General features: G+C 44.1%; 4 non-coding genes across 4 annotated transcripts; all 4 read left to right on the top strand.

The window, feature by feature from the left end:
• The first annotated feature begins 1,031 nt into the window (after positions 1-1,031).
• Positions 1,032-1,138, top strand: LOC138565318 (U6 spliceosomal RNA). Its single transcript, XR_011301209.1, has one exon. It is a non-coding gene; the product is annotated as a U6 spliceosomal RNA (small nuclear RNA).
• Positions 1,139-3,543: 2,405 nt separating this feature from the next.
• On the top strand, positions 3,544-3,650 carry LOC138565317 (U6 spliceosomal RNA). The gene has a single exon (XR_011301208.1). It is a non-coding gene; the product is annotated as a U6 spliceosomal RNA (small nuclear RNA).
• Positions 3,651-8,978: 5,328 nt separating this feature from the next.
• LOC138565316 (U6 spliceosomal RNA) lies at positions 8,979-9,085 on the top strand. Its single transcript, XR_011301207.1, has one exon. It is a non-coding gene; the product is annotated as a U6 spliceosomal RNA (small nuclear RNA).
• Positions 9,086-11,496: 2,411 nt separating this feature from the next.
• On the top strand, positions 11,497-11,603 carry LOC138565315 (U6 spliceosomal RNA). The gene has a single exon (XR_011301206.1). It is a non-coding gene; the product is annotated as a U6 spliceosomal RNA (small nuclear RNA).
• The last annotated feature ends 2,633 nt before the right edge of the window (positions 11,604-14,236 follow it).

Raw genomic sequence — 14,236 nt, 5'->3', positions numbered from 1 at the left:
AACGCACATACATGCATAGAAATCATGTTATGTTTTTTGGGGAAGGTCTAGAGGGTCCTGCTGATGATTTATTAAGCTGTCTGCTACTCTTGCTTTTACATAGTCTTCCCTGCCCAGGCATGTTTAAGGCATACTGCATGTCCCTCCATTACAATGAAAACTCTGTTGAAAGCACAGAGGTACATAGGAATGGATCTGTTAAGAAATGAGACAAAAAGCCTGGAAAATGTAGAAACAGGTAGTATTTGGACTTAGCACATTTGACTGTGAGTTAGTTTATTGTATCAGTTGACCCACTGACCCCCTTACCTTTTGTGTAATACTTTTGCTCTCAGTGGGGTTGCCCAAAGTTCCCTTCTTAAAGCGGCTTTCTTATAAAAAAATCCTAGACCTGCTTTTTGTGGCACACATGCCTCATATCCCGTTGCAGTTGATAAAGTCACATCATCTCCCACCAGTACAAGCTGTAAAAGATTTCCAGGGCTTATCCAAGCAAACTAGACGTGGGTCGAAGGTTGAGCAATCCTTAAATCAGCAGCAAAGTTAAAATTGAAATCAGCCTCAGAATCCTTTATAGGATGGTCCAACATCTGTTGCTTACAGGGCTCAATCGGACAGCCTCTGGTGCTGACTCCTTAAGCCACCTCCTGTTTTTGCCTTGTCCTTGATACAGCCATGGGCCCACATACACTCAGAGGTACCGAGTTTTTCTCATGTCTATTGGGTCTATTGTGATGCTCTCAGGCTTGTATGACCCAGCCATTGTGATGGGGAGGGGGTTTTCATTTTGCAAGCACCCTGGACCATTAATCTTTATATCTTTAAATATAATTGGCATTAAACTAAAACCCTTTAGGGCCAGATCAATACAGCAGCAAAGAATGCTTATTCGTTGTTGTTTGCCTCTTCATTTCATACCACCCGATATCTAAATGGTGTTTGGACTTTCTGCCCTCTGAAATAAGGACATTTGGTATGGCAAACCTTTGACCAGAGGTCCTAATCAATGGTTTGATTGACTCTCCCTTTGCGCTTGCTTCTGCAACACATGTACTAATATTGGAATGATAATGGGAAATTTAAATCGGCCCCTGCTCTAAAGGATGACACGCACATTCGTAAAGCATTCACTATTTTTGGAACATGACTGGACAGAAACTTTCTTAATTTGCAAGTGTTGATTTTTTAATAGATCTTTCTTTATTGAAGATTGAAATTGTATGTTCATTCATATTACACGACAACACAATGCATTTTGCGCCAAATTCAACACTAATGCCTCAGGAGCCTTTTACTTGTGAGTCCTCTTGACTGAATGAACAGCCCCGTCCCCTTCAATTTCTTGACTTGTACTTTTACAAGTGGCACGCTTCTTTTGTTTTTTTTTATCCCATTCTACCAAACTCAGTATTATCACTTTCCCCCTTGTTGTGCACTCCAGCGTAAACTGCTTTAAGGTGCTATTTGCAAATATCGCTCTGAACTACAGCTTTACTTGCTTCTGGGCCTTAATCTTTAAATGGGGCTGAGCAGAGTACTCCGGGTTTGGCTGCTTTTAGTTGGTTGATTTCTTTTTTGATTTCTGTAACTTTCAAACAGTCCCATTGTGAAATACCATTGCCACAATGTGCTGCAGTGCATGAAAACTTAAAATTAATGGTAGGGAGAGGGAGAGGGGCTGGGGGGAAGAGAGAGTGCGGGAGGGTGGGAGGGAGCGAGGGAAGGAGACAGGGAGGAGAGAGAGAGAAAACAAAGAAAATATGGTATTTGGGGGCTATGTATTTGCATGGAAAAGATTTTAGCCTTTTAATCAAGTGGAAAGGGGCTCTGTGGTTGGTATCTCAGCCTGTTGATGCTTTGTTGAGTTGCTTGGAACATGCAAGGAAGGAGACCTGAAGCACTCCCGACCAGGTTGCATGTCTCCAAGTTACTGAAATCCAACAGACCTCCTCCCTGTGCCACAAACTTCTGGGCACTGAGCTCTGCAGTTGTTCCCCACAGGTCGCCAAGTGTCCCAGATTTACTTTCTCAGAGTTGCTAGTTACTGCTACCCCACCTCGACCACTATATTTTCCCCAGATACTTGCTACTGTGGAGTAAGCAGGGCTAAGAGAGAGGGGGTGTGCCTATGCAAATCATCTGCCAGTATGCTTCCTGGGAGGTCATTCCATCTCACCATCTGACACCTGGGCAGCGGCAGGTAATTTGGAGAACAGACATATTCGGACAGGCCACAGAGCAAAAGCTGGGCCGTTGATTGAGGATCCATTTAGCCATGTCTCCCTAAGTTACTGAGGTCCAGAAAAATTCCACCCTCAGCTCTTATAGAGAGGTCCTTGGCCGATCGTGGCCGATCAGGGTCGGGGGTGGGGGGACTGCACACTGCCTCACCTTTTCACTGCTTTCTACAGCGGTAATGCTTTTGCAGAAGGGGCCTGTACAAGTGATTTTGTCTGCGCTGTGGGAAAGTGACATTTATCCACTGACATTAACCAAATTACTTGCGCTGTTCAACGCACATACATGCATAGAAATCATGTTATGTTTTTTGGGGAAGGTCTAGAGGGTCCTGCTGATGATTTATTAAGCTGTCTGCTACTCTTGCTTTTACATAGTCTTCCCTGCCCAGGCATGTTTAAGGCATACTGCATGTCCCTCCATTACAATGAAAACTCTGTTGAAAGCACAGAGGTACATAGGAATGGATCTGTTAAGAAATGAGACAAAAAGCCTGGAAAATGTAGAAACAGGTAGTATTTGGACTTAGCACATTTGACTGTGAGTTAGTTTATTGTATCAGTTGACCCACTGACCCCCTTACCTTTTGTGTAATACTTTTGCTCTCAGTGGGGTTGCCCAAAGTTCCCTTCTTAAAGCGGCTTTCTTATAAAAAAATCCTAGACCTGCTTTTTGTGGCACACATGCCTCATATCCCGTTGCAGTTGATAAAGTCACATCATCTCCCACCAGTACAAGCTGTAAAAGATTTCCAGGGCTTATCCAAGCAAACTAGACGTGGGTCGAAGGTTGAGCAATCCTTAAATCAGCAGCAAAGTTAAAATTGAAATCAGCCTCAGAATCCTTTATAGGATGGTCCAACATCTGTTGCTTACAGGGCTCAATCGGACAGCCTCTGGTGCTGACTCCTTAAGCCACCTCCTGTTTTTGCCTTGTCCTTGATACAGCCATGGGCCCACATACACTCAGAGGTACCGAGTTTTTCTCATGTCTATTGGGTCTATTGTGATGCTCTCAGGCTTGTATGACCCAGCCATTGTGATGGGGAGGGGGTTTTCATTTTGCAAGCACCCTGGACCATTAATCTTTATATCTTTAAATATAATTGGCATTAAACTAAAACCCTTTAGGGCCAGATCAATACAGCAGCAAAGAATGCTTATTCGTTGTTGTTTGCCTCTTCATTTCATACCACCCGATATCTAAATGGTGTTTGGACTTTCTGCCCTCTGAAATAAGGACATTTGGTATGGCAAACCTTTGACCAGAGGTCCTAATCAATGGTTTGATTGACTCTCCCTTTGCGCTTGCTTCTGCAACACATGTACTAATATTGGAATGATAATGGGAAATTTAAATCGGCCCCTGCTCTAAAGGATGACACGCACATTCGTAAAGCATTCACTATTTTTGGAACATGACTGGACAGAAACTTTCTTAATTTGCAAGTGTTGATTTTTTAATAGATCTTTCTTTATTGAAGATTGAAATTGTATGTTCATTCATATTACACGACAACACAATGCATTTTGCGCCAAATTCAACACTAATGCCTCAGGAGCCTTTTACTTGTGAGTCCTCTTGACTGAATGAACAGCCCCGTCCCCTTCAATTTCTTGACTTGTACTTTTACAAGTGGCACGCTTCTTTTGTTTTTTTTTATCCCATTCTACCAAACTCAGTATTATCACTTTCCCCCTTGTTGTGCACTCCAGCGTAAACTGCTTTAAGGTGCTATTTGCAAATATCGCTCTGAACTACAGCTTTACTTGCTTCTGGGCCTTAATCTTTAAATGGGGCTGAGCAGAGTACTCCGGGTTTGGCTGCTTTTAGTTGGTTGATTTCTTTTTTGATTTCTGTAACTTTCAAACAGTCCCATTGTGAAATACCATTGCCACAATGTGCTGCAGTGCATGAAAACTTAAAATTAATGGTAGGGAGAGGGAGAGGGGCTGGGGGGAAGAGAGAGTGCGGGAGGGTGGGAGGGAGCGAGGGAAGGAGACAGGGAGGAGAGAGAGAGAAAACAAAGAAAATATGGTATTTGGGGGCTATGTATTTGCATGGAAAAGATTTTAGCCTTTTAATCAAGTGGAAAGGGGCTCTGTGGTTGGTATCTCAGCCTGTTGATGCTTTGTTGAGTTGCTTGGAACATGCAAGGAAGGAGACCTGAAGCACTCCCGACCAGGTTGCATGTCTCCAAGTTACTGAAATCCAACAGACCTCCTCCCTGTGCCACAAACTTCTGGGCACTGAGCTCTGCAGTTGTTCCCCACAGGTCGCCAAGTGTCCCAGATTTACTTTCTCAGAGTTGCTAGTTACTGCTACCCCACCTCGACCACTATATTTTCCCCAGATACTTGCTACTGTGGAGTAAGCAGGGCTAAGAGAGAGGGGGTGTGCCTATGCAAATCATCTGCCAGTATGCTTCCTGGGAGGTCATTCCATCTCACCATCTGACACCTGGGCAGCGGCAGGTAATTTGGAGAACAGACATATTCGGACAGGCCACAGAGCAAAAGCTGGGCCGTTGATTGAGGATCCCTTTAGCCATGTCTCCCTAAGTTACTGAGGTCCAGAAAAATTCCACCCTCAGCTCTTATAGAGAGGTCCTTGGCCGATCGTGGCCGATCAGGGTCGGGGGTGGGGGGACTGCACACTGCCTCACCTTTTCACTGCTTTCTACAGCGGTAATGCTTTTGCAGAAGGGGCCTGTACAAGTGATTTTGTCTGCGCTGTGGGAAAGTGACATTTATCCACTGACATTAACCAAATTACTTGCGCTGTTCAACGCACATACATGCATAGAAATCATGTTATGTTTTTTGGGGAAGGTCTAGAGGGTCCTGCTGATGATTTATTAAGCTGTCTGCTACTCTTGCTTTTACATAGTCTTCCCTGCCCAGGCATGTTTAAGGCATACTGCATGTCCCTCCATTACAATGAAAACTCTGTTGAAAGCACAGAGGTACATAGGAATGGATCTGTTAAGAACTGAAACAAAAAGCCTGGAAAAATGTCGAAACGCGTAGGATTTGGACTTACAATTAACTGACTCACATTCAGATGTGCTATCCCTTGCCCCCCTGACCCCCTTTCCTTTTGTGTAATCCTTTTGTTCTCAGTAGGGTTTTCCAAAGTGGCTTTCAAATAAAAGATCATAGACCTGCATTTTGTGGCACACATGCCTCATATCCCGTTGCTCTTGATAAACTCACATCATCTCCCACCAATACAAGCTGTAAAAGATTTTCAGGGCTTAGCCAAGCAAACTAGACGCGGGTCGAAGGTTGAGCAATCCTTTAATCAGCAGCAAAGTTAACATTGAAATAAGCCTCAGAATCTCTTAAAGGATGGTCCAACATCTGTTGCTGGCAGTGCGCAATGGGGCAGCCTGGGTCCTGACACCTTAAGCCATCTCCTATTCTTGCCTTGTCCTTGATCCAGCCATGGGCCCACATGCACTCAGAGGTACAGAGTGTTTCTCATGTCTCTGGGTCTGCTGTGATGCTCTCACTCTTGCATCACCCAGCCATCGTGATGGGGAGAGGGGTGTCGATTTGCAAGCACCGTTGAGCATGAATCTTTTTATCTTTAAATATAATTGGCATTAAACCAAACCCTTTAGGACCAGATCAATAAAGCAGCAAAGAATGCTGATGTATTGCTGTTTGCCGCTTAATTCCATACCATCCGACATCTAAATGGTGTTTGGTCAAACGTTTGCCATATCAAATGTCCTTATGTTAAAGAGCAGAAAGTCCAGAGGTCCTAATCAATGGTTTGGTTGGCTCTCCCTTTGCGCTTGCCTTAAGGCGTCAGCCCGATTGCGCCCTGCAAGCAACCAGTGTTGGCCCATCCTTTAAGAGATTCTGAAGCTGATTTCAATGTTATTTTTGCTGCTGATTTAAGGATTGCTCAACCTTCGGCCCACGTCTAATTTCCTTGGCTATGCCCTTGACATCTTTTACAGCTTGTATTGGTGGGAGATGATGTGAGTTTATCAAGAGCAACGGGATATGAGGCATGTGGGCCATAAAAAACATGTCTAGGATCTTTTTTTATAAGAAAGTCTCTTTAAGTAGGGAACTTTGGACAACACTGCTGAGAGCAAAAGGATTACACAAAAGGTAAGCGGGTCAGTGGGTCAAGGGATAGCACATCTGACTGTGAGTCCGTTTATTGTAAGTCCAAATCCTACCTGTTTCAACATTTTTCCAGGCTTTTGGTTTCATTTCTTAACAGATCCATTCCTATGTACCTCAGCAAAACATGTACTAATATTGGAATGAAAATGGGAAAATAGAATTGGCCCCTGCTTCAAAGGATGACACGCACATTCGTAAAGCATTCACTATTTTTGGCACACGACAGGACAGAAACTTTCTTAATCTGCAAGTATTTATTTTTTAATACATCTTTTTTTAATGAAGATTGAAATTGTATTTTCATACATAATACACGACAACACAATACATTTTGGGCCAAATTCAACACTAATGCCTCGGGAGACTTTTACTTGTGAGTCCTATTGACTGAATGAACAGCCCCATCTCCTTCAATTTCTTGACTTGTACTTTTAGAAGTGGCACGCTGCTTTTGTTTTTTATCCCATTCTACCAAACTCAGTATTATCACTTTTCCTCTTGTTGTGCACTCCAGCGTCAACTGCTTTAAGGAGCTATTTGCAAACATCGCTCTGAACTACAGCTTTACTTGCTTCTAGGCCTTAATCTTTAATTGTGGCTTAGCAGTGTACTCCGGATTTGGCTGCTTTTAGTTGGTTAATTCTTTTTTTATTTCTGTAACTTTCAAACAGTCCCATTGTGAAATACCATTGTCACAATGTGCTGCAGTGCAGGAAAACTTAAAATGAATGGTAGGGAGGGGGGGGTTATGGGGGAGGGAGGGAGGAGAGAGAGACAGAGAGAGAGAAAACAAAGAAAATATGGTTTTCGGTGGCTATGTGTTTGCATGGAAAAGATTTTAGGCTTTTAATCATGTGGAAAGGGGCTCTGTGGCTGGCATGGCAGCCTGTTGATGCTTTGTTGAGTTGCTTGGAACATGCAAGGAAGGAGACCTGAAGCACTCCCGACCAGGTCGCATGTCTCCAAGTTACTGAAATCCCACAGACCTTCTCCCCGTGCCACAAAGTTCTGGGAGATGAGCTCTGCAGTTGTTCCCCACAAGTCGCCAAGCTCCCCAGATTTACTTTCTCAGAGTTGCTAGTTACTGCTACCCTACCTCGACCACTATATTTTGCCCAGATACTTGCTACTGTGGAGTAAGCAGGGGTAAGAAAGAGAGCGAGGGGGTTTGCCTATGCAAATCATCTGCCAGGATCCTACCTGGGAGGTCATTCCATCTCACCAGCTGACACCTGGGCAGCGGCAGGTAATTTGGAGAACAGATATATACGGACAGGCCACAAAGCAAAGGCTGAGCTGTTGATTGAGGATCCCTTTTGCCATGTCTCCCTAAGTTACAGAGGTCCAGAAAATTCCACCCTCAGCTCTCACAGAGAGGTCCTTGGCCGATCGTGGCCGATCAGAGGAGGGAAGTGTCGGAGGTGACTGCACACTGCCTCACCTTCACTGCTTTCTACAGTGGTAATGCTTTTGCAGAAGGGGCCTGTACAAGTGATTTTGTTCTGCGCTGTGGGAAAGTGACATTTATCCACTGACATTAACCAAACTACTTGCGCTGTTCAACGCACATGCATGCAGAGAAATAATGTTATGTTTTTTGGGGAAGGTCTAGAGGGTCCTGCTGATGATTCTTTTAAGCTGTCTGCTACTCTTGCTTTTACATAGAGTCTTCCCTGCCCAGGAATGTTTAAGGTATACTGTATGTCCCTCCCTTACAATGAAAACTCTGTTGAAAGCACAGAGGTACATAGGAATGGATCTGTTAAGAAATGAGACAAAAAGCCTGGAAAATGTAGAAACAGGTAGTATTTGGACTTAGCACATTTGACTGTGAGTTAGTTTATTGTATCAGTTGACCCACTGACCCCCTTACCTTTTGTGTAATACTTTTGCTCTCAGTGGGGTTGCCCAAAGTTCCCTTCTTAAAGCGGCTTTCTTATAAAAAAATCCTAGACCTGCTTTTTGTGGCACACATGCCTCATATCCCGTTGCAGTTGATAAAGTCACATCATCTCCCACCAGTACAAGCTGTAAAAGATTTCCAGGGCTTATCCAAGCAAACTAGACGTGGGTCGAAGGTTGAGCAATCCTTAAATCAGCAGCAAAGTTAAAATTGAAATCAGCCTCAGAATCCTTTATAGGATGGTCCAACATCTGTTGCTTACAGGGCTCAATCGGACAGCCTCTGGTGCTGACTCCTTAAGCCACCTCCTGTTTTTGCCTTGTCCTTGATACAGCCATGGGCCCACATACACTCAGAGGTACCGAGTTTTTCTCATGTCTATTGGGTCTATTGTGATGCTCTCAGGCTTGTATGACCCAGCCATTGTGATGGGGAGGGGGTTTTCATTTTGCAAGCACCCTGGACCATTAATCTTTATATCTTTAAATATAATTGGCATTAAACTAAAACCCTTTAGGGCCAGATCAATACAGCAGCAAAGAATGCTTATTTGTTGTTGTTTGCCTCTTCATTTCATACCACCCGATATCTAAATGGTGTTTGGACTTTCTGCCCTCTGAAATAAGGACATTTGGTATGGCAAACCTTTGACCAGAGGTCCTAATCAATGGTTTGATTGACTCTCCCTTTGCGCTTGCTTCTGCAACACATGTACTAATATTGGAATGATAATGGGAAATTTAAATCGGCCCCTGCTCTAAAGGATGACACGCACATTCGTAAAGCATTCACTATTTTTGGAACATGACTGGACAGAAACTTTCTTAATTTGCAAGTGTTGATTTTTTAATAGATCTTTCTTTATTGAAGATTGAAATTGTATGTTCATTCATATTACACGACAACACAATGCATTTTGCGCCAAATTCAACACTAATGCCTCAGGAGCCTTTTACTTGTGAGTCCTCTTGACTGAATGAACAGCCCCGTCCCCTTCAATTTCTTGACTTGTACTTTTACAAGTGGCACGCTTCTTTTGTTTTTTTTTATCCCATTCTACCAAACTCAGTATTATCACTTTCCCCCTTGTTGTGCACTCCAGCGTAAACTGCTTTAAGGTGCTATTTGCAAATATCGCTCTGAACTACAGCTTTACTTGCTTCTGGGCCTTAATCTTTAAATGGGGCTGAGCAGAGTACTCCGGGTTTGGCTGCTTTTAGTTGGTTGATTTCTTTTTTGATTTCTGTAACTTTCAAACAGTCCCATTGTGAAATACCATTGCCACAATGTGCTGCAGTGCATGAAAACCTAAAATTAATGGTAGGGAGAGGGAGAGGGGCTGGGGGGAAGAGAGAGTGCGGGAGGGTGGGAGGGAGCGAGGGAAGGAGACAGGGAGGAGAGAGAGAGAAAACAAAGAAAATATGGTATTTGGGGGCTATGTATTTGCATGGAAAAGATTTTAGCCTTTTAATCAAGTGGAAAGGGGCTCTGTGGTTGGTATCTCAGCCTGTTGATGCTTTGTTGAGTTGCTTGGAACATGCAAGGAAGGAGACCTGAAGCACTCCCGACCAGGTTGCATGTCTCCAAGTTACTGAAATCCAACAGACCTCCTCCCTGTGCCACAAACTTCTGGGCACTGAGCTCTGCAGTTGTTCCCCACAGGTCGCCAAGTGTCCCAGATTTACTTTCTCAGAGTTGCTAGTTACTGCTACCCCACCTCGACCACTATATTTTCCCCAGATACTTGCTACTGTGGAGTAAGCAGGGCTAAGAGAGAGGGAGAGGGGGTGTGCCTATGCAAATCATCTGCCAGTATGCTTCCTGGGAGGTCATTCCATCTCACCATCTGACACCTGGGCAGCGGCAGGTAATTTGGAGAACAGACATATTCGGACAGGCCACAGAGCAAAAGCTGGGCCGTTGATTGAGGATCCCTTTAGCCATGTCTCCCTAAGTTACTGAGGTCCAGAAAAATTCCACCCTCAGCTCTTATAGAGAGGTCCTTGGCCGATCGTGGCCGATCAGGGTCGGGGGTGGGGGGACTGCACACTGCCTCACCTTTTCACTGCTTTCTACAGCGGTAATGCTTTTGCAGAAGGGGCCTGTACAAGTGATTTTGTCTGCGCTGTGGGAAAGTGACATTTATCCACTGACATTAACCAAATTACTTGCGCTGTTCAACGCACATACATGCATAGAAATCATGTTATGTTTTTTGGGGAAGGTCTAGAGGGTCCTGCTGATGATTTATTAAGCTGTCTGCTACTCTTGCTTTTACATAGTCTTCCCTGCCCAGGCATGTTTAAGGCATACTGCATGTCCCTCCATTACAATGAAAACTCTGTTGAAAGCACAGAGGTACATAGGAATGGATCTGTTAAGAAATGAGACAAAAAGCCTGGAAAATGTAGAAACAGGTAGTATTTGGACTTAGCACATTTGACTGTGAGTTAGTTTATTGTATCAGTTGACCCACTGACCCCCTTACCTTTTGTGTAATACTTTTGCTCTCAGTGGGGTTGCCCAAAGTTCCCTTCTTAAAGCGGCTTTCTTATAAAAAAATCCTAGACCTGCTTTTTGTGGCACACATGCCTCATATCCCGTTGCAGTTGATAAAGTCACATCATCTCCCACCAGTACAAGCTGTAAAAGATTTCCAGGGCTTATCCAAGCAAACTAGACGTGGGTCGAAGGTTGAGCAATCCTTAAATCAGCAGCAAAGTTAAAATTGAAATCAGCCTCAGAATCCTTTATAGGATGGTCCAACATCTGTTGCTTACAGGGCTCAATCGGACAGCCTCTGGTGCTGACTCCTTAAGCCACCTCCTGTTTTTGCCTTGTCCTTGATACAGCCATGGGCCCACATACACTCAGAGGTACCGAGTTTTTCTCATGTCTATTGGGTCTATTGTGATGCTCTCAGGCTTGTATGACCCAGCCATTGTGATGGGGAGGGGGTTTTCATTTTGCAAGCACCCTGGACCATTAATCTTTATATCTTTAAATATAATTGGCATTAAACTAAAACCCTTTAGGGCCAGATCAATACAGCAGCAAAGAATGCTTATTCGTTGTTGTTTGCCTCTTCATTTCATACCACCCGATATCTAAATGGTGTTTGGACTTTCTGCCCTCTGAAATAAGGACATTTGGTATGGCAAACCTTTGACCAGAGGTCCTAATCAATGGTTTGATTGACTCTCCCTTTGCGCTTGCTTCTGCAACACATGTACTAATATTGGAATGATAATGGGAAATTTAAATCGGCCCCTGCTCTAAAGGATGACACGCACATTCGTAAAGCATTCACTATTTTTGGAACATGACTGGACAGAAACTTTCTTAATTTGCAAGTGTTGATTTTTTAATAGATCTTTCTTTATTGAAGATTGAAATTGTATGTTCATTCATATTACACGACAACACAATGCATTTTGCGCCAAATTCAACACTAATGCCTCAGGAGCCTTTTACTTGTGAGTCCTCTTGACTGAATGAACAGCCCCGTCCCCTTCAATTTCTTGACTTGTACTTTTACAAGTGGCACGCTTCTTTTGTTTTTTTTTATCCCATTCTACCAAACTCAGTATTATCACTTTCCCCCTTGTTGTGCACTCCAGCGTAAACTGCTTTAAGGTGCTATTTGCAAATATCGCTCTGAACTACAGCTTTACTTGCTTCTGGGCCTTAATCTTTAAATGGGGCTGAGCAGAGTACTCCGGGTTTGGCTGCTTTTAGTTGGTTGATTTCTTTTTTGATTTCTGTAACTTTCAAACAGTCCCATTGTGAAATACCATTGCCACAATGTGCTGCAGTGCATGAAAACTTAAAATTAATGGTAGGGAGAGGGAGAGGGGCTGGGGGGAAGAGAGAGTGCGGGAGGGTGGGAGGGAGCGAGGGAAGGAGACAGGGAGGAGAGAGAGAGAAAACAAAGAAAATATGGTATTTGGGGGCTATGTATTTGCATGGAAAAGATTTTAGCCTTTTAATCAAGTGGAAAGGGGCTCTGTGGTTGGTATCTCAGCCTGTTGATGCTTTGTTGAGTTGCTTGGAACATGCAAGGAAGGAGACCTGAAGCACTCCCGACCAGGTTGCATGTCTCCAAGTTACTGAAATCCAACAGACCTCCTCCCTGTGCCACAAACTTCTGGGCACTGAGCTCTGCAGTTGTTCCCCACAGGTCGCCAAGTGTCCCAGATTTACTTTCTCAGAGTTGCTAGTTACTGCTACCCCACCTCGACCACTATATTTTCCCCAGATACTTGCTACTGTGGAGTAAGCAGGGCTAAGAGAGAGGGGGTGTGCCTATGCAAATCATCTGCCAGTATGCTTCCTGGGAGGTCATTCCATCTCACCATCTGACACCTGGGCAGCGGCAGGTAATTTGGAGAACAGACATATTCGGACAGGCCACAGAGCAAAAGCTGGGCCGTTGATTGAGGATCCCTTTAGCCATGTCTCCCTAAGTTACTGAGGTCCAGAAAAATTCCACCCTCAGCTCTTATAGAGAGGTCCTTGGCCGATCGTGGCCGATCAGGGTCGGGGGTGGGGGGACTGCACACTGCCTCACCTTTTCACTGCTTTCTACAGCGGTAATGCTTTTGCAGAAGGGGCCTGTACAAGTGATTTTGTCTGCGCTGTGGGAAAGTGACATTTATCCACTGACATTAACCAAATTACTTGCGCTGTTCAACGCACATACATGCATAGAAATCATGTTATGTTTTTTGGGGAAGGTCTAGAGGGTCCTGCTGATGATTTATTAAGCTGTCTGCTACTCTTGCTTTTACATAGTCTTCCCTGCCCAGGCATGTTTAAGGCATACTGCATGTCCCTCCATTACAATGAAAACTCTGTTGAAAGCACAGAGGTACATAGGAATGGATCTGTTAAGAACTGAAACAAAAAGCCTGGAAAAATGTCGAAACGCGTAGGATTTGGACTTACAATTAACTGACTCACATTCAGATGTGCTATCCCTTGCCCCCCTGACCCCCTTTCCTTTTGTGTAATCCTTTTGTTCTCAGTAGGGTTTTCCAAAGTGGCTTTCAAATAAAAGATCATAGACCTGCATTTTGTGGCACACATGCCTCATATCCCGTTGCTCTTGATAAACTCACATCATCTCCCACCAATACAAGCTGTAAAAGATTTTCAGGGCTTAGCCAAGCAAACTAGACGCGGGTCGAAGGTTGAGCAATCCTTTAATCAGCAGCAAAGTTAACATTGAAATAAGCCTCAGAATCTCTTAAAGGATGGTCCAACATCTGTTGCTGGCAGTGCGCAATGGGGCAGCCTGGGTCCTGACACCTTAAGCCATCTCCTATTCTTGCCTTGTCCTTGATCCAGCCATGGGCCCACATGCACTCAGAGGTACAGAGTGTTTCTCATGTCTCTGGGTCTGCTGTGATGCTCTCACTCTTGCATCACCCAGCCATCGTGATGGGGAGAGGGGTGTCGATTTGCAAGCACCGTTGAGCATGAATCTTTTTATCTTTAAATATAATTGGCATTAAACCAAACCCTTTAGGACCAGATCAATAAAGCAGCAAAGAATGCTGATGTATTGCTGTTTGCCGCTTAATTCCATACCATCCGACATCTAAATGGTGTTTGGTCAAACGTTTGCCATATCAAATGTCCTTATGTTAAAGAGCAGAAAGTCCAGAGGTCCTAATCAATGGTTTGGTTGGCTCTCCCTTTGCGCTTGCCTTAAGGCGTCAGCCCGATTGCGCCCTGCAAGCAACCAGTGTTGGCCCATCCTTTAAGAGATTCTGAAGCTGATTTCAATGTTATTTTTGCTGCTGATTTAAGGATTGCTCAACCTTCGGCCCACGTCTAATTTCCTTGGCTATGCCCTTGACATCTTTTACAGCTTGTATTGGTGGGAGATGATGTGAGTTTATCAAGAGCAACGGGATATGAGGCATGTGGGCCATAAAAAACATGT

This window comes from Ambystoma mexicanum, chromosome 1q (assembly GCF_040938575.1).
Source record: "Ambystoma mexicanum isolate Mex_15411 chromosome 1q, UKY_AmexF1_1, whole genome shotgun sequence".
Lineage (NCBI taxonomy): Eukaryota > Metazoa > Chordata > Amphibia > Caudata > Ambystomatidae > Ambystoma > Ambystoma mexicanum.
This window is presented reverse-complemented; position numbering and strand designations above follow the sequence as displayed.